Source organism: Euprymna scolopes, chromosome 2 (assembly GCF_053919585.1).
Source record: "Euprymna scolopes isolate OS-2025 chromosome 2, ASM5391958v1, whole genome shotgun sequence".
NCBI lineage: Eukaryota > Metazoa > Mollusca > Cephalopoda > Sepiida > Sepiolidae > Euprymna > Euprymna scolopes.
The window spans coordinates 122,047,358-122,069,540 of record NC_136483.1 but is presented as its reverse complement, the minus strand read 5'-3'; the positions used below and the strand labels follow the sequence as shown (position 1 = coordinate 122,069,540).

General features: G+C 35.8%; 1 protein-coding gene across 1 annotated transcript in view; it reads left to right on the top strand.

Annotated features, from left to right (window-relative positions):
- Positions 1-22,183, top strand: part of LOC145295838 (sodium-dependent multivitamin transporter-like) — a 248,072-nt gene that overhangs the window by 64,870 nt on the left and 161,019 nt on the right. The window lies entirely within an intron of this gene.

Here is a 22,183-nt window from a genome sequence, read left to right as displayed (position 1 = left end):
AGGTCGGGGTGGAGGAGAAGGCCAGTGAGAGAAGGTACAAAGTCGTAGCACTCTTTCTGAAGCCAAGCCTGTATCTCTTTTGGACTTGTGAGCAGGTGCCGAGTCCTGCTGACACACTCAGGGTCTGTGATTGCACACGGAGATCACCACACTCTTCAGCACATCCAGGTACACTTTCGTGTTGACTTTAAAGCCGACTTCAAAGATATGAGGTGGCATGATGTGACCCTCATTTGAAACCACGCCAAAGACCATAACCGTGGCCGGAAACTTCGTTGAGCTGTGCCCTCAATCATTGAACCGTCCGAATTTGCATTTTGAGGGTGCTGGCAATGGTCCTGATATCATAACTTGGATCGGTAGAGAGCATCAGTTGTACAGCAGTGCATCTCTGATATCACTTGTTAAACATTGTGTCACTTTCAGACATGATAGAAGGCTCCTATTGCTCTTGGGATTTGTAAACAACTGGTCAACTAGTAGATGGTTTGCAACAAAAAAAGAAAACTGGTTTTCATGTCGTCTTTTAGGTGAGAGAGGAGACAGTGACGGTTGTACGTAGTATCGTTCAAGGGCAACGCTGCTGATGGTGGCGGCGGTAGAAACTAAAAAAACAGTCGGTTCAGAGCCGGCAAGAACAACGCTGTCACTTTTTCGTCTTCTGGCTTGTGGCCCGCGCGTTTTCTATTTTTATAGATAGCCCTCCCTTCTGAATGTCAGCGTTTCTTTCACATTCATTGCCGCCTGTATCAGTAGGCAATTAATGTAAATGTGTGCTTTGTAAAAGTTATTTAATATTAACCTTTTTTTACCCCCATTTTTTGCACGCATTTACCCTGCTCGGTCTCTTATCGAACTGTCTAACCTGTTACAATAGTAAATTGCATTGTAATGCAGTTCTTTTATTCCTCTCCAAATCGCAGAAAATACAAAGATTTTTTTTTGTTATATCGTTTGTGAAATTTATCGTATGTGGAATGTTGACATACTTTTAAGCACACTCCGCTAGTTACACACCCTGCTAGTTACAATCAACTCTTCAAAGCGCAAGCAAACGATGGAAATATCTGTTCGCTTCGATCATTAAATCTTCTCTCATGTTTTTTCGAATATTCCCTCGGTCGGTCACGTACATCTATAGTAGTTTCTCATACATTCCTCAGTCTGTATACCTCAAAGTAAAAACAAATGCAATGTTTACAGTTAGTATCAACTCTAATTATCAAAGACAATTGTAGTCGTAACCCAAATGCAACTCCTACCAACATCCTTGACCTGCATTACATTACCATCTATATTTTTTAAATATCACGGCTCTCATCAAACTTGGTGCTTAAAAATAGGACTTGTTTATTTTCTTAATCATTTTACGCCCATTCTAATTATTCAATCAATGTATAAATGTGCTTGATCAACAGTTCAATTCCATTGAAATTCATACGAATATTCATTCAATAAAGATTTCCAACAGTATTTATAACAATTTATAAAACAAAATTTATAACAATTCATAAAATAATATTAATAACAATTCAGAAAACAATATTTATAACAATTTATAAAACAAAATTCATAACAATTTATCAAACACTATTTATAACAATTTATAAAATAATATTTATAACAATTTATAAAACTATACTTATAACAATTTATAAAACAATATTTATAACAATTTATAAAATAATATTAATAACAATTTAGAAAACAATATTATAACAATTTATACAACAATATTATAAAAATTTATAAAACAAAATTAATAACAATTTATAAAACAATATTAATAACAATTTATAAAACAATATTAACAATTTATACAACAATATTTATAACAATTTATACAACAATATTTATAACATTGAATAATATTGAATTTTAGTAGTAGTCAATTACTATATTGAATTTTAGTAGTAATCAATTACTATATTGAATTTTAGTAGTAGTCAATTACTATATTGAATTTTAGTAGTAGTCAATTACTATATTGAATTTTAGTAGTAGTCAATTACTATATTGAATTTTAGTAGTAATCAATTACTATATTGAATTTTAGTAGTAGTCAATTACTATATTGAATTTTAGTAGTAGTCAATTACTATATTGAATTTTAGTAGTAGTCAATTACTATATTGAATTTTAGTAGTAATCAATTACTATATTGAATTTTAGTAGTAATCAATTACTATATTGAATTTTAGTAGTAGTCAATTACTATATTGAATTTTAGTAGTAGTCAATTACTATATTGAATTTTAGTAGTAGTCAATTACTATATTGAATTTTAGTAATAGTCAATTACTATATTGAATTTTAGTAGTAGTCAATGAAAAGTAAGACAATTGTTGAATTTAGTGCAGATGATGTTGTGCAGCTGCACCGACTGCAGAACTAAATGTATCCATGGCTAGAGAAAATTGGCATCAGGTATAGGATGTGTCAGCCAGTAAAGATCTGCAAGATTTTTACGTCTTGTTAAAAGCTTTCGGTTGGCTTCCATTGAATGAAATAACTTTGTCCTTTTCTCTGTTTCCCCTAAACGTCGGTCAAAGAAGCCTTGACATCCGCACAGTGCGAAATAAAACGTCTATAATAATTTAATAGTCTCATAAAATGTTGCAGTTGACGAAGAGACATTGGTAACCGTAAATTCTGCAAAGCTTTAAGTTTCCAGTTTGAACTAATGATAAAAAAGACGTGCTGAACTACAAATACATTTAACATGTCACATTATCACTGCAAATGTTCAAAAATAAAAGTTGTAAATGTTCCTCAGATGAGGAGCTAGCTGCTAAATAGCATCACTATAATTGTATACGAAATGTATGTCACGTAGTAATCGTCTATAAAAACGCCGAAAAGTATCAGCTACGTTACATAAGCACGTTACGTTAATGATTCAACCTGTGAACACCGTGAAACGAGCAGTCATAGCAGTTTTTGGAATATCAACCGGATTAAACGAAATTTTATGGCAAGCGTTTACCAAATCTAATTTGGAAAATTTATACAACCATACAAAGGCAACGCGAAATCCTGTAGATGAGGGACAGAATAGCAATGAGAATATTGTGTTCAAACTATTCATCTTCGGTGAGACGTCAATCTCCGAAACGCTTCTAAACGTGCAAAGGGGATGCTGCAGAATATGATAAATTTTTTCGTCACCTTTAACTTTTGGGGAGAGAGACAAAGGCAGTTCTGATTTCGATGAATTGCATCCGAGAGTGCTCACTCTACGATGCATTTTATTTCATAATTCAAATTCATTACACGCGGAGAGAAATTTAGTAAAACAATATGGACATGAAAAACAGAGTTCAGGCTATAAAACACAGGACTGGTATAGGTATTGAAAATTTGATATATGAATCTACCAGTGTGTGTCTACGCATACTCACCAACAAATTAAAATGGCGCAGAAAGTTAGTCTTTAAGATACAGCAGACTATAACTGCGGAAATGAAAATCCACTGGAAGTTTCTATGAAACCGCAAGTTTAATGACCGAAAAACTTGATCGAACGGAAGCAGTGGAGACTGGTTTATAACCTGAAGTAAACCATCGATGCTGGTGATTTCTCATTTCATGCACTGACGGCATCACGCACACACACACACACACACACACACACACACACACACACACACACACACTTAAAGCACAATTGATTTATACACGATGAATTGAAATTTGTGTTCTTTCTGGTGAATCTCTGATGCTTTTATTTTTGTATACCGTGATGACAAAGCCAGAGCGAGAATAATAAGATGAAGGAGGAGAAAACCATGGAATACAAGCGGTGGAGTCAGCGCAACCAATTCTACGATCGAGGGGAAGGTGGAGACTGACTGAGAATTACGCGTTTAGGAATAGAAAGTAGAGAGATGAGTGTGAAGTAGAATTCGGAAAATGAATAAATGCGTAACAGACTGGGATAAAGTTTAATCGTTGGAGATTGTGTAAATGGTTAGGAATGAAGATAACCCAATTGTGATTGTCCTAGCTGTTAGCTGAAATAAGTTGTGAATATAAGTATTTTGATGTTGTGATTTTATTATTAATGGGCTACGATATATGTAATAAAAGATAAAAATAAGAGAGGTAAGCCGATAATTTGTGCGGAGGAGTAGCAAGATAGAAAGTCCATCACTTAAAAATGGCAATCAGAATGAAAAACAAACGATAGTCATATAAGTATCCTTTCTTTTTTATTTTGATTGTCTGTTTTAAGTGTTGTATGTTATTTTAAGTGCTATATGTTACGGTTGTATTCGCTTCGGATGGGGGATGCCATTTCTTATTGTATTGGTTCATGTTTTGCTTGTGTAAATTTTTTTAGTGAAGTTGTTTCTATTGTTTAAAAAAATGGCGGAATGCTTGACAAATTGAAATGTGTTGATAAGGTCGTCTTAGTCGAAGGTGAAAAAATATTCCTTATAATGGTTTAATGGTTTAATGGTTTAGACCAGTGGTTCTCAACCTTTTTTTTGTTTTTTACTCATGGGCTCCTTTTCCCTTCTTTTTATCTTGGTGGACCCCTTCATAACTATTGGTCATAAGACAATCTTCTATTTTTCACTAATATAAATTTTGAGGTTTTAATAATCAAAGAAATATTAAGCTTTATTTTTAAAATGAAAACTAATTTAATGCAAATAAAGTATTCTACAACAACTATAATAATTATGATAATAATGATAATAAGTAATAATAATAATTCTGTGGACCCCCAGAAATATTCCATGGACCCCTAGGGTCCATGTGGATCCTGGTTGAGAACCCCTGGTTTAGACGAATAAAATAGCAGAATGCGTAGTAATATAACAGGTGTGGATACAGTCTTTTTAATTAGTTGTTGTTGTTGTTGTTGTTGTTGTTGTTTTGGGGGGGGGGTCAAGATTGGTGAAATCGCCCATTTTTCAATCAAATCAATTAATTGCCTAGTTGGCGACCCACGGCGGTGCATCGGGAGGAAGCTTAACATGTCTTAGTCCACAATAAATGTCATCTACATTGCACTGAAGATAATCTGCTGTTAATTTCATAAAATTATTTTTATAAAATGGATTGAATTAAAGTTTAAAATTCAAAAGTAAAGTATCATACTTCAATTGTTCTCTAAACAGAAACATTGATTTCGAACGCCCCCCTGTCATATCAAAAATCTACTGTTGATTTTATATGCTGAGCCTTTCTGCTTGTGCGGTAATAAAACTTCTCAAATGCACTAGTGACAATATGGGGGAAATAAGTTAAAAAATTAAGGGAGAGTCGATCAGAAGTTAATATATTGAGTAGTTGTAGTTGTTTGCGACAGTTGACGAGTATTTGCAGACAGGAGCAAATGGTGCTAAATGCGAGGAAGCGGGTAGAGATTGTCAGAACATTAGCAGATGACGAGATGCGTTAATCAACCGACAATGATGACTCGGTGGACAGCTATCGACAGAACGCTTAGGTGTCTTTTTGTTTGTTTTTTGTTTGTTTTTTACTCTGACGATATTATATGCACTCAGGGTACAGCTGATTTATGTACGATGTGTTAGGGCACGGCATGTTAGGGTACGGCGTGTTAGAGTTTGTTTTTTCTCTCCTGAGTCTCTTTTGCTTTTATTTTTGTATACTTGTAAACCATCACTCGCGCTAAAACGATTCGACAAAAACAAGCAGATGATGTAGAAGAAAACCACAACAGCAGTTTTGCAATACTATATGCGACATCCGTATCCATATTGAGAAACAAAATTCTTTATATAGAAGAAATGATAATTAGAGTCTGGAAGGGGTCGTGCTTCCATCTTCTGATTTTCGTTCGTTTTGCCTCTGTGTTGAAAACATAGTTTGTGAGGGTCAACATTACAATCAGTCCCACGATGACGATGTCGACGAGAAGGCAATTTCAAAATCTCTACTTCTCAGCATACATCGAGTTCGTATTTAACTCGCGGTGACCGGGAAGCTTTTACCCGCAGTATTAGATAGTTGCATCGTGAAAAAAGTTGCCAATAAAACTCATAATAAGTATAGCTAAAAAGAAAAATAGTATGTTAATATCGATTATCAAAAAATTTAGAATTAGAAATATGTAAACTTTCATAAGAAAAAGGTTCCTGATGCTTGAAAAAAAACTTTGAAAAATAATACTGTTTGAAAAAATCAAATGCTAAAAAGAAAAAAGGGTTAAATTGAGATACAATGTAATTTCATTGTCATGGGGAAGGTAGGAATGAAATTCTCTCAATATGGTCGGCGCGTCCTAAAAGAACTCATTTTAGAACATGTTTTAGCCATTTTTAATTGTACCGCACGTGGTAAAAAAAATATGGCGTTGTTACCATGATGAAAAAAAACACGTAAAATATTTTTTTTAAATGCAGGTGCATCATTAATTTTCTTAATTTCTTGATATCTACCCTAAATTATTTATATTTATTTTATTAGTATTCACTTACCTTTTTTCCTAAGTAAACTTCCTATTTCATAAGTTTTAATAGATTGCCCGCCGCGTCCACAGTTCACACCTGTCATTGTGGTACCACAAACATTTTTAGGTGTAAAGAAGCATTTCGAAATATACTTGTAAGTTGAGTTATGATTAGGTGACAACAGAATATTCTTATCATTGTTTTGACTCTCGAGTATATATCCGACACAGTTAATCAACCGAGAACCACATCACTCTATATAAAAGAATATAAAATATCAACAGATACACACTCGAGAGTCAAAATAATGAAAAGAATATGCTGTTGTCCTAGCTGCGGTTATAAGATTATTAAACTGCATTCCCCAAAAAGAAACATTCAGGATTGAGACAAAACTAAAAATTCACACAAACTATTAGATTAAGAAGAAAGTTCTTGCGGAATTTATAATTTTGATTTCAAATGATGCATTTTCAAATAAGTTTTCGTGATAATACCTTTATTTTATATATCATTTCAAGGAACTCTATATAATCGGTTAAATTACAATCGTTTTAAAATAATTATGTCTTCCTTTCATACATACAAGATGGAAATTCGCACAATTGTCTTATTTCAGTTCAAGCTAGGCCGAAAAGCTGCTGAAATAGTTCGTGATATCAACGAAGCGTTTGGTCCACTGAACGCATATCACAATGGTTGTTTAAGAAATTTTGTGGCGGCGACGAAATTCTTGAAGATGATGAGCACAGTGGTCGGCCATCGGATGCTGACAACGATCAATTAAGTGCCTTAGTCGAAGCTAATCCATGCACAACTATTCGAGAATTTGCTTCTGAATTAAACGTAATGTATACGACGATTTCCAACCACTTGAGATTGGAAAGACAAAAAACTTGATAAATGGGTGCCTCACGAATGGATTAACAACCAGAAGAAACGCTGTTATGAAGTGGCATCTTTCCTTTCTCGACCGGGTGTGACTTGCAAGTAAAGTGGGTTTCTTACAAGCGGCGACGCTCAGCTCAATGGTTAGCCGCCGACGAAGCTCCACAATAATTTCCGAAGCCAGGGTTGCACCAAAAAGAAGGTCGTGCTGACTGTTTGGTGGTGTGCAACCGGTCTAATCTATTACAGTTTTTTAATGTAGACGAAACCATTACGGCGCCGAAGTACTGTCAACAGAGAGATGAAATGCATCAGAAACTTCAACAACAACATCCGGCATTAGGCAAAAGAAAAAGCCCAATTCTTCTCCACAATGATGCCCGACCGTACGTAGCTAAACAGACCCTGCCGAAGTTGGACGAATTGGGCTACAAAACTTTGCCTCATCTACCATACTCTCTAGAACTCTCACCTACCGACTACCATTTTTTCAAGCACCTCGACAATTTTATTCGTAAAAAATGCTTCAAAAACCTAAGCGATATCAAAAAACGCCTTCAGCAAATTCATCTCCACCAGAACGTAAGATTTTTATGCTACTGGCATAAATTTACTTGTTTTTTTTTTGTTTTGTTTTGTTTTGTTTTCGTGTTTTTGTTTTGTTTTGCGTTGACAAAACTGTGTTGATTCTGATGGTGCTTATTTCGATCAATAATTTTTTGTTTGAGCCGAGATATGTTCATCTGAATTTAAAACTTAAAAACTGCAAGAACTTTCTTGTCAACCTGATAAAAGATTTTTGCTTTTCTGAAAAAGAACCGTTTTTACACTTAAAATTCTTAATTCACAAATAAAATAAATATTCCATAAAACATACGGAATGAGATATATATGTTCATATTTTTTATTATGTTCTTTCTTATATGCATTTTAACTTATTCGTACAAGCATTAGTTGTTTCTTTCACAAATTGCGTAGCACTTTCACTTCAGCAATCATCACATACCACATTTACTTTCATTTATTTACTTATGAACTTACTTATAATAGTCTCCAAATCATTTTCAAATTAATTTTATTTATAAAAACATATTTAAAATTCCATGAAAAAATTACAAGGTGTAGGACAACAAAAAAGCAAATAACAAGGTTGGGTAACAAAAATAAAACAAACAAAAACAACAAAAAACAAATAAAGATCTTTTCTAAGAGTTTTCCATTTGATTTGTGCTTTTTTTTTCTTTTGTGTGTGTGTGTGTGTGTGTGTGTGTGTGTGTGTGTGTGTGTGTGTGTGTGTGTGTGTGTGTGTGTGTGTGTGTGTGGTTTATTTTTTATCACTGGAGACCGTAATATCTATTGTTACAGCAAGGGGCTTTTTTTCATGTCAATGTGATATGCGTTGTATCAAATTCAAAAGAGACGGGAGAGTGAGCTGCTCATTTTTCACATTTAGTCAGTTGCAATTGGTAAAGAATGTTAAGCAGACAAGAAGCGCGTTCTTTTGTTGACTCGAACTAATCGGAATGAGATGAATTACGCTGAGGCGAGATTCGCCGTTTATGTTGTTGGCTAAGAGGTCACATGTCAGATCACGATAGGATCTATAGGGTCTATTTGAGAGAACACAACACTGCTTTTGTAATGGCACATAAACGGACAATAACAATGTTTATATATATATATATATATATATATATATATATATATATATATATGCATGTATTATTATTATTATTATTATTATTATTATTATTATTATTATTATGTATCTACATAAAAATTTATGTAAATATTTTCAGTCTTTACTACGACAGTTCTCGATACGTAAGTAGAGATAGGTAGTAAGTTTTCGAAATATATATAGCAATTAAGCTACACCGAATTTCCTATGTTTCATCCTCGTGAGCTTTTGTCAAACTATAGTGTAATTTAATTGCTATATATATTTTCAAAATTTACTAATGCACACACACACACACACACACACACACACACACACACACACACACACATATATATATATATATATATATATATATATATATATATGCAGACCGACCCGACGTTGCCCGGGATTTAAAGAGGATTAACAAATGTTCCACACTTCTCATACTTTTTTTTTTTTGTCATCGAAATCGGTGAAATCGCTCTTTCTTCAATCAAATCAATTGATTGCCTCCTCTAGTCAGGAACTCACCTCTGTGGAAGAAGCTTTACATGCCTCTCCGTAGTGACTTTGTCCACAATTAATTGTAGCCTACATTGCAATGTAGAGAACCTACCGTATTATCTTTTTTGTATTTACATCGAACGTATGGATGTAAGGTCCAAACATTCTTTTCTTTACGAAGTGTTCGCGGTTTTAACTTTTCGTGAAATCGTCTTCACATCCTCAGGAAAGTTTCTTATTCTCGGTAAGGAATTAGGAATTGTGTGAGATATACTTAAATAGTAGTAAATGGAGTGTGAGCGAGAGTCGTGGGACTGCTGACACTGGTAGAGAGGTTCATGTGGTAAGGGGAAGTGAGGAGAACCTGCCGTTCTAGGGTTGGTGGCAAGGACAGGTGAGTGTGTGGGGAGGAGAAGGAGATATGTGAAGCATTTGAGTATATTGGCACTATTCTGGAATGTAACCTGATTTAAGGTAGATTTTTGCGTTTTAATATATATATATATATATAGCTACTGATATTGTAAGGCTTTTATGTTCGTTTCGTGGTGTAGTATTTTGGTGTTGTTAACTAGGATTTTTCTGAAATTTGAGAGAAAGGCAGTGATATTTTTATGTAAATGTTGGAAGATGGAACTAGTTTCGCCATTATGCCATGTGAGGCGGCGTGATAATGTGGTGGTCGTATGTCCAACGTAACTATTACTTGCATTATTGTTAGAGGAGTCACATTCTCTGAATGGGCATTTAAACCGATAGATGACCTTGATCCGTTCTAGTGGTTTGAGCGGAGGGGGGTTGTTTTAAAAACTAAGTTTTTGATTTTAATTTTTTATAGTAAATGGTGAATCTAATGTCATTGTTGTCTACGGGGGAGATGTATCTATGGATGATGTTTTTTTTTTTCAAAGCCCGGGTGCATTTGATTGTGATAGAATAGGTTGACTGTATTGGGGTTGTGGTGTTGGGGGTTTTTACTGTTGATGGGAGTGTTATTTAACTTCTGGAGCATGGAGTTTATGTGTTGATCAACAATATAATTTGGGAAACCGTTGTTGATAAAGGCTTGTTTAATGTTTTTTAGTTCGTTCAGTATTTTTTTGTTGGAAGTGATAAGTTTTGCTCGGTTGAGGAGGTTTTTGATAATGGCTATTTTGTATCGGTGGGGGCATTCACTCTTGAAATTTAGAAGACAGGAATTTTGGCAGGTAAGTTTTTGTAGTTGGAGGTGTTCCAATAGGAAGTGCCAATAAGGACGTCGAGGAAAGGAATTTGGATCTTAACATTTAATTCGACAGTTAATTTGAGTACGGAGTTGTCTTGAAGAAGGTCCTTAAGTGCAAAGATTTGTTGGTTGTTATTAGCAAAGAGGGGGGTATCGTCTGCATACATTACATAAATAAATGGTTTGTTTTTATTGTTAAGTATCATGTTTTTGAGGTGATTCATGAAGAACTCAGTGAAGATGGGTCCGAGGACGGAACCTATGGACACGCCGTCTATTTGGGTGTAGATGTTGCCTATGTGGTCATAGAAGGGTACTCCGGTGGTGCAGACTAGAAGTAATTTTTAAAGTTTTTTTTCATTAATTTTGGGAGGAGGGAGGGATGGGTTTTTGTATGCGTGGTTGAGGATTATATCAATGGATTTTTATGGGAACGTTTGTAAATAAGCTTTCCACATCAAGAAAGGCGATTGTTTTGCGTATTTGTAGAATTAAAAACCCATAATTAGTTATTAAAAACAATCCCTACCCTCCTCTCAAACCACTAGAACGGATCAACGTCTAAGTTTAAATGCCCCAGATGATTTGCCCACGTGTGTTTTGATTTCATTTATTATTTGGGGATGCCTATAAAATATATATTTTACTCAAATAATAAAGTCTTTTTTTATTTATGATAGGTTATTTTTCTTCGTGAAATCCTTTTTCATTCCATATAAAAACATTTTAAATATTTTAAATTTTAGGTTATTTTTCTTCGTGAAATCCTTTTTCATTCCATATAAAAACATTTTAAATATTTTAAATTTTTTATGTGCATACATTTGTTTCGGGTGAGTTGTTTAGTGATCTTCCGTTATTCAACTAAACACGTATAAGACATATTTACTTGAATAAAAACTTATGAGTGTTAAATACATAAGTTATATATATAGCTCATTCCATGTAAAATCAACAAGGGGTTGAACCACGTCCGAAACGATTTTTTTTTCAAATTTGCTACACTTATAGATTTTCATGAAAGTAATTGAGTGACACCTGTTAAACTTCTCAGGGTTAAGAGGTTCCTGAGATGTGACCTTAACATTTTTACGAAAAATGTCTAAAAAATGTGAATAGTGACCAACTTTGAAAGACGATATCTCAGTTATTTATTGATCTACAAAGTTCGTTCATATATCATTCTAAAGTACTTGGATATATGTACCATCTTATTTGGGCATATATATTTTTAGAGGTCAAATAAAAAAGTTGACTTTGACCTTGACTTTTTACCTGACTTATCTCAAAAACCGGTATTTAAATCTTTTTAATTTTGGCAAAAGATTTGTATATCTTAGGACACTATATATTTCAAATTTTACGCTGTTGCTACAGCGTTTTTTTTTTTGTTTTGTTTTGTTTTGTTTTATTTTTTAATTACATAGAGGTTTATGGTCGGTTTGCAATATACAAAATCGCCCGTATAAACACCGGTGAAACTTTGTAACTGCAAAGGCTTCTTTCTCGATTTGTGAATAGTGCTTTTCTTCCGGGAGCAGAGATCTTGAAGTGCATGCCATAGGTTTTTTACTTCCATCCTGCTTTTTATGTAAGATACAGGCCCCATATTCCGTACGAGCTCGCATCGCTAGCGACTATTATGTCTAAGGAGTGAGGCATAGATCTGTCTTAAGATTTTTTTTATTTTTTATTTTATCGAATGCCGTCTGGCATTCAGGTGTCCATTTCTATACTCTGTCCTTTTCAGTAGCTGATTAAGTGGGGTCTGGATGTCGTAAATATTGGAAATGAATGTCTGATAATAGTTCGTTAACCCCTCCCCCCCCCCCAAAAAAAAAACATTGAATTCTGTAATATTTTGGGGAACCGGTATTTCCTTTATAATTGTGGCCCTTTCCGAGTTTAGTCTTCCACCATTTTTGTCTATGATATGTCCCATGTGTTTTATTTCTTCCATGAAAAAATTGCATTTTCTTTTTTTATTTTAAAATCAAAATCTTGTAATCGAGAGAATACCTTTTGGATATTTTCCCGATGTTGTTTTCTGGTGTCAATTATTATGATAATATCATCCAGGTATACGACGCAAAATTAATGCTGCCCAACATAGTATCAATTATATCTTAAAAGCCAACGTTTTGAATTTATGGGTATTAATACAGAGCAACTTCGGGCTTTTTTCCTCGACTGAAATTTGAATGTATGCGTCACTCAGACCGACATTAAAAAACATCTTGGCGCTGTTTTATAATTTGTCATTGTTCTGAGGGAGACAACTCTCTTTTACTAAGAGATTTGTTCATTTGTCATCTCATAATTTAGGACGCTAAGTATGCAGTCAGTAAGTTTTCACGAGAAGTTTACAAAAACATATTTTTTTATGTTTTTCATTTTTTTTAGAGTGTATTCAATTATAGAACTTGTAGTGTTATTAAAATGCGCTTCTGCAGTTTAATTAACTGTTTTTCCGTAAGTAATGCGCCAACATTAACCGAGCAGAAGAACCGTTTAATATTTCACAAAAATTCTGTTTGCATTACACCGCCTCCCCCATCATTGTTACAATTATAGTTCAGGAGAACCGTTCTTCTACTCGGTTAATGTCGACGCGTTACTTATTGAAAATAGATTAATTAAACTGCAGAAGCACATTTTAATAACTATACAAGTCCTATAATTGAATACACCCTTCCAAAAAGAAGAACGAAAAACATAAATATGTTTTTGTAAACCGCTCGTGAAACTGTGAAGAACGAATCTCTTAGTAAAAGAAAGTTGTCTCCCTCAAAACAATGACAAATAAAATAAAAGTAGAACAGCGCCGAGGAATTTTTCTTCGTTTAGCTTAGTGAAATTTTTTTAGAGCTAGGAAGCGGGTAATGAGAGTATTTTTAGCACTGAGTTCAAACCAGTGAAGAAATCGGCGCAAACGCGGACTTCTTTTGACTTCCTTTTCACATAGACGGTAGGGAATGTTTATTATCTGAATTCAACTTTCGATAGGATGCCGGTATTTACCAGTTTTTCAAGCTCCTTGTTCATTTTTTCAATGAGACGAATGGCATTTATATTGGTTGCATATTATTTTTTTAGTTCTAATCTGGCTAACATTTTTGTGCATTTTCCCATACTGAAAAAACTTCACGAAAATTTTCTTTTAACTCTGATTGATATTTTCCCTCTCTATCGTTAGAGTTTCCGCTTTTTGACAAAAAGCATTTATAGGCAAATCCCATAAATTGAATTGTTGCATCCAATCTATCCCAAAAATCTGTATTTCTTAACATGAACACTCTTTCTTTCTTTGTCGTGCTGTTACATGTAATATTAGTGCTGTTACATGTAATATTAGTGCTGTTACATGTAATATTAGTGCTGTTACATGTAATATTAGTGCTGTTACATGTAGTATTAGTGATGATGAATTTATCTTCAAAATTTATTTTCGATGCAATCATTGTTCTGACTGTTTTACAAGACATGGTAAGTTTATTTAATCTTTTTCATATATATAAATTAAAAATTGATAAGTCTGATCCCGAATCTAACTGAAACTTTACGTTTTTATTTAATATTTTCACCATCACGTATTTACGTATCTTTTTATATTTTGTTTCGTTTGTTTTTTGTTCGTTTTGTTTCGTGTATCATACCAGACTTGGCTCTACAAAGTGAGCTTTTATGCCCAATCCTGTTATAAGTCAGACAAGATTTTGTACAGTAAAGTCAATCTTTGCCTCAATGTAGGACTCCGTTAACATACACTAGATGGTGTCTTACTTTGATTTTTAGTAAATTGTCTTTTCTGCATGAGAGAGCGGTGACTAATGCCCTTTCTTTTTATTTTCACTAGAGAATAGGGTTTTGACCTTTATGTTTCTTATGTACGTGATGCCGGATTCGTGAATGTTCTTTGAATTCTTTTTAATGCTGATCACTCGTTGGCAGTATTTTGTAGATTGTTAGGTTTGATTTCCCTTCTAATTTAGTTAAAACTCTACGTCGAACTTCAGAGTCTTTTGCCGATACCAATCCTTGTACAAATATTAGACCTTAGAAACTGTAAACACTCAGTTTGGCTAGTTTAAAATAATCGCAATGTTTGTTAACATACGAATGTTGAATTTCTCTTTCTTAGTTTAGTCGTCCAGTTCTACGGTACCGACTCTCTGAATGATTTTTGGAATACTATCTCGCCCGTTCGAATACTTCGCGAAATCGATCTTGTTGAGGTGGGTCCTTCGAATACCACGTTATTAGTTCGAAGACCTTTGGTACGTTATTATAGCCCTATGAAAGGTTATTATAGCCCTATGAAAGGTTCATAAAGAAAGACTCGATTCAGGCATTTTAACCTTTTATAAAATAACGACGTTTTCGGGCTGAACTCTTTTGTTAAGTGTTTTATGGTTTCAGAAAAGGTTAAGTCACACGATTTTCGCGATAAAATGTAATCCATGAATTTGATATATTCTGTGGATCCTAGTTTTCGAAGCAATAAGCGAACATCTTTAAACTCAGCTCAATTGGTACAATTGCTTTGTGATCCTTAAAACGTTTAGTCGTTCGGTAGCGACTCTCTGAATGATTTTTGGAACACTATGTCGCCCGTTCAAATATTTCGTAGTCAGATCGATGTTATTGAAGTGGGTCTTTTTGAATGCCACGTTATTAGTTCGAAGACCTTGTCACCAGTTGAAGCACTAGGAAAAAGTCATAAAGAAAAACTCGAACAATGGTTTTAGGTAGAAAAAATATATTGTACAAGAAATTGAATATAAGAAAAGGTAGTTGACATTTTCTGACTTTTAGACACTGGAGTTTCTCATTTGGTCGTGATCATTCCCCACGCGAGTATTAAAGTTAGTGTTTTTATAATGATTGGAAGGGCCCATCACAAATGAAAGGATATTTCTCCATAACACTTTACAACGGGAAGGACAGAATTTTGCTGCTAGTCGATTTGTTCGAGGATATTTATGTTGGGAGGGTGCAATATGCCTGTTGGAACACATTCGTCTGAATTACTTGTAAAACAAGCACATGAATAAAAAAAATCGCGTGAAATGCGTTTTAAGAGATGGAATAGCCCGATCGTCGAGGCACGATTCAAGCTATCAAGCCGGCATATTAGTGGCCTGGCAAGGCACATGAGAGACAACAGAAGCAAGCAAAACCGACAATGTAAAGGAGACAACCGACGCATCAAAACCGACACATGTAGGGGAGACAACCAAAATAGCAAAACCGAAGCTGCTAGACATTATATATAAAAATGTATGCAAATTTGGGCATATTTTATTGGTTTGAAAATATAGGTTCATTTTACCAACTTTCATAAAATTTTAACCATAAAATAGCATTATAATCTTCCACAAGCCTGCAAATTTTCATGTAGTTTCGTCCCATAGAACCAAAAATATTCAATTTGACTACGAGTATAGATATACTCATATATTTATAGATAGATATACCACCTTTTTTGGCAATTTTATAAGTTCGAAATCTCAGCGATTATTGATCAGAATTTAACAAATGAAGGCTCATTAGAAAGCTTATGGCCTGAATTGTGTAGTGGGCTATGTAACATTTGCCCTTAAGGTCGCACATTATTGTTTCAAAAACTGGGGATGACTTTTCTATATTAATTTAACGTAAAATGAGCACCCACTTTGTGGCCACCTTTTCGGAGTGCCTGTTATTTTTTTAGGGGTGGTGTTTATTGCGGCCTGGTAGACCAACACAAAACCTACCTTGAAAACGTTGTTTTCTATATAACATCGGGTGTGCTGAAAACGAATATCGCATTTAAATTTTCCGCAAATAAGAATTTTTCAAGTATTAAGCAAAAATATGTGCGCGCTTGCGCGTGCAACAATGGCCACCACTTATAACATAAACAATTACATCGCTTAATATCCAGAAAAATACTCATTTGCGGAAAATTTAAATTTCAGCACACTCGAAAACTTATAGAAAACAAGTTTTTAAGGGAGGTTTTGTATTGGTCTACCAGGCCACAATTACCAATTAAACACCAAACCTAAAAAACAAACAAAACAAAAAACAGACGCACTGCCAAAGAAAAAGGTGCTATAAAATGGATATTCATTTTACGTTAAATTAATATAGAAAAGTGCCCCCCCCACACACACACACTTTAAAACTATAATTTCTTCATATCTTGGAAACTACTCGTTTCTTAGGATTTTAACTGTTATTTTCGTTTTCAGCACCCTCGAAAACTTTTTTTAAGGGTTTTTTGTGGGTGGAATGATACTGCACTTTTACCAATATTTCAATCATAGTCATTTGTTTTCCTAGTTTTGCATATGAATTACAAAATATCTAATATTTCCCCAAAACCTCTGACCTTGATGGAGGGGAGACTAAAACAAATGATCTGAAATGATAGCAAGCGGAAACTTGATTCTAAAGATTTCCCATATGTTATATCTCCCTTGTTTGGTTTTCATACTTAAAGTAAATTTCACAGTATATAAGAATTATTTGATACTGGAGATATTCGTAATGGTACCCTATTTCCAAAAGATTAGTGCAGGTAATCATTTGATTGAAAAATGGGCAATTTTACTGATTTCGATAACAATAAAAGTATTTGAAGTATGGAACATTCGTTGATCTTAATTCAATTCCGGGCAACGTCGGGTCTCCTTGCTTGTAGCTTTTACGCTTTTAGTGAACAGATATTTAGTTATGTTTTTTCCGCACAGGTGTTGTAGTGTGTTTAGTATGGATACGAAACTTCCCAATAGCACTCTCCCTGACGAAGCGCTAGCTCTGTATACTAATCCAGTAGTGTCCGCCATATTACTTTATAGTGTTGACGTCGGACCCGACGTATCGTCCTTTTGTGCTAATAAAAACCTTATTTAAAGGATATACAGTATTTGTTTTACTTACAACAATTTTATTAGCACAAAAGGGTAAAAAAAAAAAGTAAAAGATTTTAAAAATGGATCGTGCCCTGAGGCCTTCTCGATTGGACGTAAACCCTAATTCATCTAATGCCGAGCGAGAGTTTAAGCACTGGCTTGCTACGTTCAAATAGTTTTTAGCGGCACTACCCCAGGAAAATCTCAACAAGTTGTCGGTCCTGATAAATTTTATTTCACCGGATATTTTTGAATATGTCAGCCATTACGGAAATTATGAAGAAGCCTGTCTCAAACTGGAGAAACTCTTTATCAAACCAAAAAACGAGATATACGTACGGCATCTACTTGCCACGAGGCGTCAGCAACCGGGAGAAGGTCTGGACGAGTATCTTCGGGCATTACGAGTCCTTAGCAAGGACTGCAATTTTAGCGACGTCAGCGCGGCGATATACGCTAATGAATCGATTCGGGATGCCTTTATTGCCGGAATTCAGTCCCATACCATTTGCCAGCGTTTGTTAGAAAATAAAACGCTCGACCTGGACACTATGTTTGACCAGGCCCGAGCGCTGGACAATGCAACGAGGAATATGGAATCATATTCACCAGCACGATACCGGAAACCAACCGCTGCAGCCCTCGGGAAGGAAGAGACATCGGACTTGGATTTTAGTCCAATAAACCTAAATGCTGCTAAATCAGAAATTAAATGTTGGAACTGTGGAAATTATAAACACCCAAAATCACGATGTCCAGCGAAATCGTGTGTTTTTCATCGATGTAAACGGATCGGGCATTTTGCAAAATGCTGCAAATCAAATAATACTACTCAATCAACTTCTGCTTCGGTCCTTAGCCCCTAAAAATTCGAGTTCGGCAGTTCCATCGTTCCTACAGAGATTCACCGTAGAAATTCACATTTTGGGTCGGCCATTAAGAGCACTAATGGACAGTAGTAGCTCTGGCAGCTTTATTCATACCAAAGTAGCTGAGGATCTGGATTTAAAAATAACAAATTCACACTTGAGAGTTTCGATGGCATCGTCTGACCTCTCATCCAAAGTGGTAGGTGCTTGTTTTCCTAACATACTTTTTAACAAATGTACCCCAACCAGAAACTGTCAGTTTTAAACAACCTTTACTGTAATTCTCAGACTGGATTTTCAAAGTAAACATGAAAGTGTTACCTTCAAGTACAGTGAGAGTTCAACTCCTATTGAGATTTGTGGACTCGCTGTGGCTTCGGTGGAACCGCCTGAACTTTTTGCTAATATAAATAAGAACTGCAAACCGATTGCCACCAAGTCTAGACGTTATAGCTCAAGTGATAGCAAGTTCATTGACTCAGAAGTTAAGCGCCTTTTAAAGGAGGGGATCATCGAAACCTCAAACTCCCCCTGGAGGGCACAAGTGGTCGTGGTTAAATCCGATAATCAGAAAAAGAGAATGGTCATTGATTATTCTGAGACTGTGAATAAATACACAAGCCTTGATGCCTACCCCCTGCCCCGGTTGGATGACGTAGTGAATAAGGTTGCTCAGTATAATGTATTCAGCACAATTGACCTGAAAAATGCGTATCACCAGATCCCCATCAATGAGAATGGCAAACCCTTCACTGCTTTTGAAGCTAACTCCGGTTTGTATCGGTTCACCGGAATACCCTTTTTCAGCGAATTGTCGATGAAATTATTAGTACTGACTCCTTTGGATACCTGGACAATGTTTTCATCTGTGGAAAGGATCAGGAGCAACACGATGAGAATCTGGCGAAATTTATCAAAGTAACAGAAAAACAGAAAATTACGTACAGTAAAGAAAAGTGTGTGTTTTCTGTGAATGAACAGAGCTCCATATCATTGGACCTAACGGGCAAATTACACCCGACCCCAAGAGGGTGAAGCCTTTAAAAGAACTCCCTTATCCAACTGGCGGTAAATCACTCAAGCCAGCTGTTTTCTTTTTTGTTTTTTTTTTTTCTCGTATTATTCAAAGTGGGCCCATAGGTATTCTGATAAGATTCAGCCTCTTATTAAGACCAATTTATTTCCCCTTAATCAGGAAGCTCGAAATGCATTTGACAGTCTGTGGTGTTTTATCATAGAATGGAAGACAGAGCAAAACCTCTTTACTAGGCTTTACCGAACTAATTTCACAGCCAATAATAAACGTAAGAGCAAATAATAAACGTAAGAGCAAATAGTAAAGAGCAAGTAACAGCAGTAAATGCAAGAGATGTTAGTAACGAAATGTTGAAGAAGAAAAAAACTCAACCCTTTTAAAAAGGAAAAGGAACGTGTGCAAAATCACGTGCCATAGAAACTTTTACTTTAACGGAAATATAGCAATCTCCCCCCCACTAGTAAGAGAGATTGCAAGGTGTAGATTTTTTTTTTAAGTACAAAGTTATCTTTGAAAGTGGCGATGTGTTTTATTTATAAGTCCAGTCGCTGTCTCGTTTACGGATTCGGCTAGACCGGTGTGGGAGCAGTTCAATATTCGAAGGACTGGCAGGTCTCTGCGAATTCTCTATATTTTCTGCATTAGGTGTATTGTCAACTGGATTTGTTTCAATCACATGGGCGGGGTCTGCGTTTGCAAGGTCGGGTCGAGTATTCTCAGCAGGACCCTGAGCTCCATCAGAGCGCGGAAAACGAGCCAAATGTCTTAGCGCCACTGAATCCTCCCGGCCATCATTATGCCCTATTCTCGCATGCGTAGGGTTAGTCTCGAGGAGTTCCACTACCTCGATGATCGGGTCGTACTTGCTCCTGTTGCCAAACCGTTTCAATAGTACCTCACCAGGTTCGCAGAGCCAAACAGATAAGGCAGTACCAGTAGAAGAGCGCCTTTCAAATTTGAACAATTGTTCGTGGGGAGTTGCATTCATACTAGTGCATAGGAAGGAGCGAATCGAATTAAAAGCATCAGACATAACGTCCTGCCAAGCACTAAGGAGTAGCTGTTTAGATTCCAGGGTCAATAATATTGAGTGCCAAATAACGCCATTATAGCGCTCGCCATTATAGCGCCTCTTGGGTTGTATGCAGTAGTGTTACTGCACCCAACCCCTAATTGTGTCAGGAAATTTCTGAACTCCTCCGACACGAACGATGTTCTTCTATCAGAATGGATGAAAGCGGGGAGTCCAAAAATAGAAAAAATATTCGTCAGGCATTTGATTGCGGCCTGCGAAGAACAATGACGGCAAGGGAACGCAAAGGGAAATCAACTGTACTCATCCACGATAGTAAATAGGTAAGGATATCCTTTCGAAGATGCTGGGACAGGTCCCTTGAAGTCTACGGAGAAGCGCTGGAAGGGAGCAGTAGCGTGGATCAGTGTATTGTTAGCTGAAGAATTGAGGCTTTATTTTTGAGCACATTGTACACTCGGATGTCACGCGCCGAATTTCATCAATTAAGTATGGTTTATTTTGTGATCGTATAAAGTGCCAAAAACGCTGTACACCAGGGTGTATTAATGAACTGTGTATAGCCCTTAGCTCCTCCAAGGAGAAAGCAGCAGCACAATCTCATCAGTATGCCCTGTATTTAAGAATTCAGGTGATCGTTCATCCCCCTCTCAGTACAGGCTAATAAGTCTCCTGTGCATCATGAGTAAATTGCTGGAATTTGTGTTAAATAAAGAAGTAATCAACCATCTCAGCAAAAATAACCTTCTTAGTGACACTCAATATGGTTTCCGTTCTGCTAGATCTACAGCAGATGTGCTTACAGTTATATATCATAGGATTAGCAAATCTCTCGACAGAGGAAACCTTTCTAGGGCAATTGCTCTTGACATATCAAAGGCCTTTGATAGGGTATGGCATAAAGGTTTACTTCACAAGATCTCCAGCTATGGTATAACTGGAAATGTCTTCTCAATTATTAAATCATTTCTCTCTGATAGGTTCATAAGAGTAGTAGTTGATGGGCAAAAATCAGAAGCTCACAGTATAAATGCTGGAGTCCCTCAGGGGTCCATCCTGGGCCCAACTCTTTTCCTGATCTACATTAATGATCTTCCAAATCACATCCTTTCATCATTCGTAGACATTTTTGCTGACGACACTACCATCTATGGTAGCACATCTAAGACAGTAAACGACCAAGTTCTCTCCGATTCTCTCTCCTCTGATCTTGATCACGTTGTACAATGGGGAAAGGAGTGGCTGGTTACTTTTAATGCATCTAAAACCAAGCTTCTATCTTTACATCATCAACGTTCTGATCCCCACTGGCATCAATTAAAATGAATGGCTCTCGTCTTGGGGAGGTCTCAAGTTTTGACAGGCCTCTGGAAAAATGGTCGGATCCTTCTATCGATCCAGTAGATATATCACTGCTGATGCAATTCTCTATCTATATAAGAGCCAGATACGTCCAAGGATGGAATACTGTTGCCACATATGGGCAGGAGCTGCTAGAAAAGACTTGTCCTGCCTTGATAGGGTTCAAAATAGACTTCGTGGCCTCGAGGGAGATGTCCTTTTCTCTTCGCTGCAACAGAAGAGATGTTGCGAGTTTGTCTCTGCTTTATCGTTATTTTCATGGAAAGTGCTTGA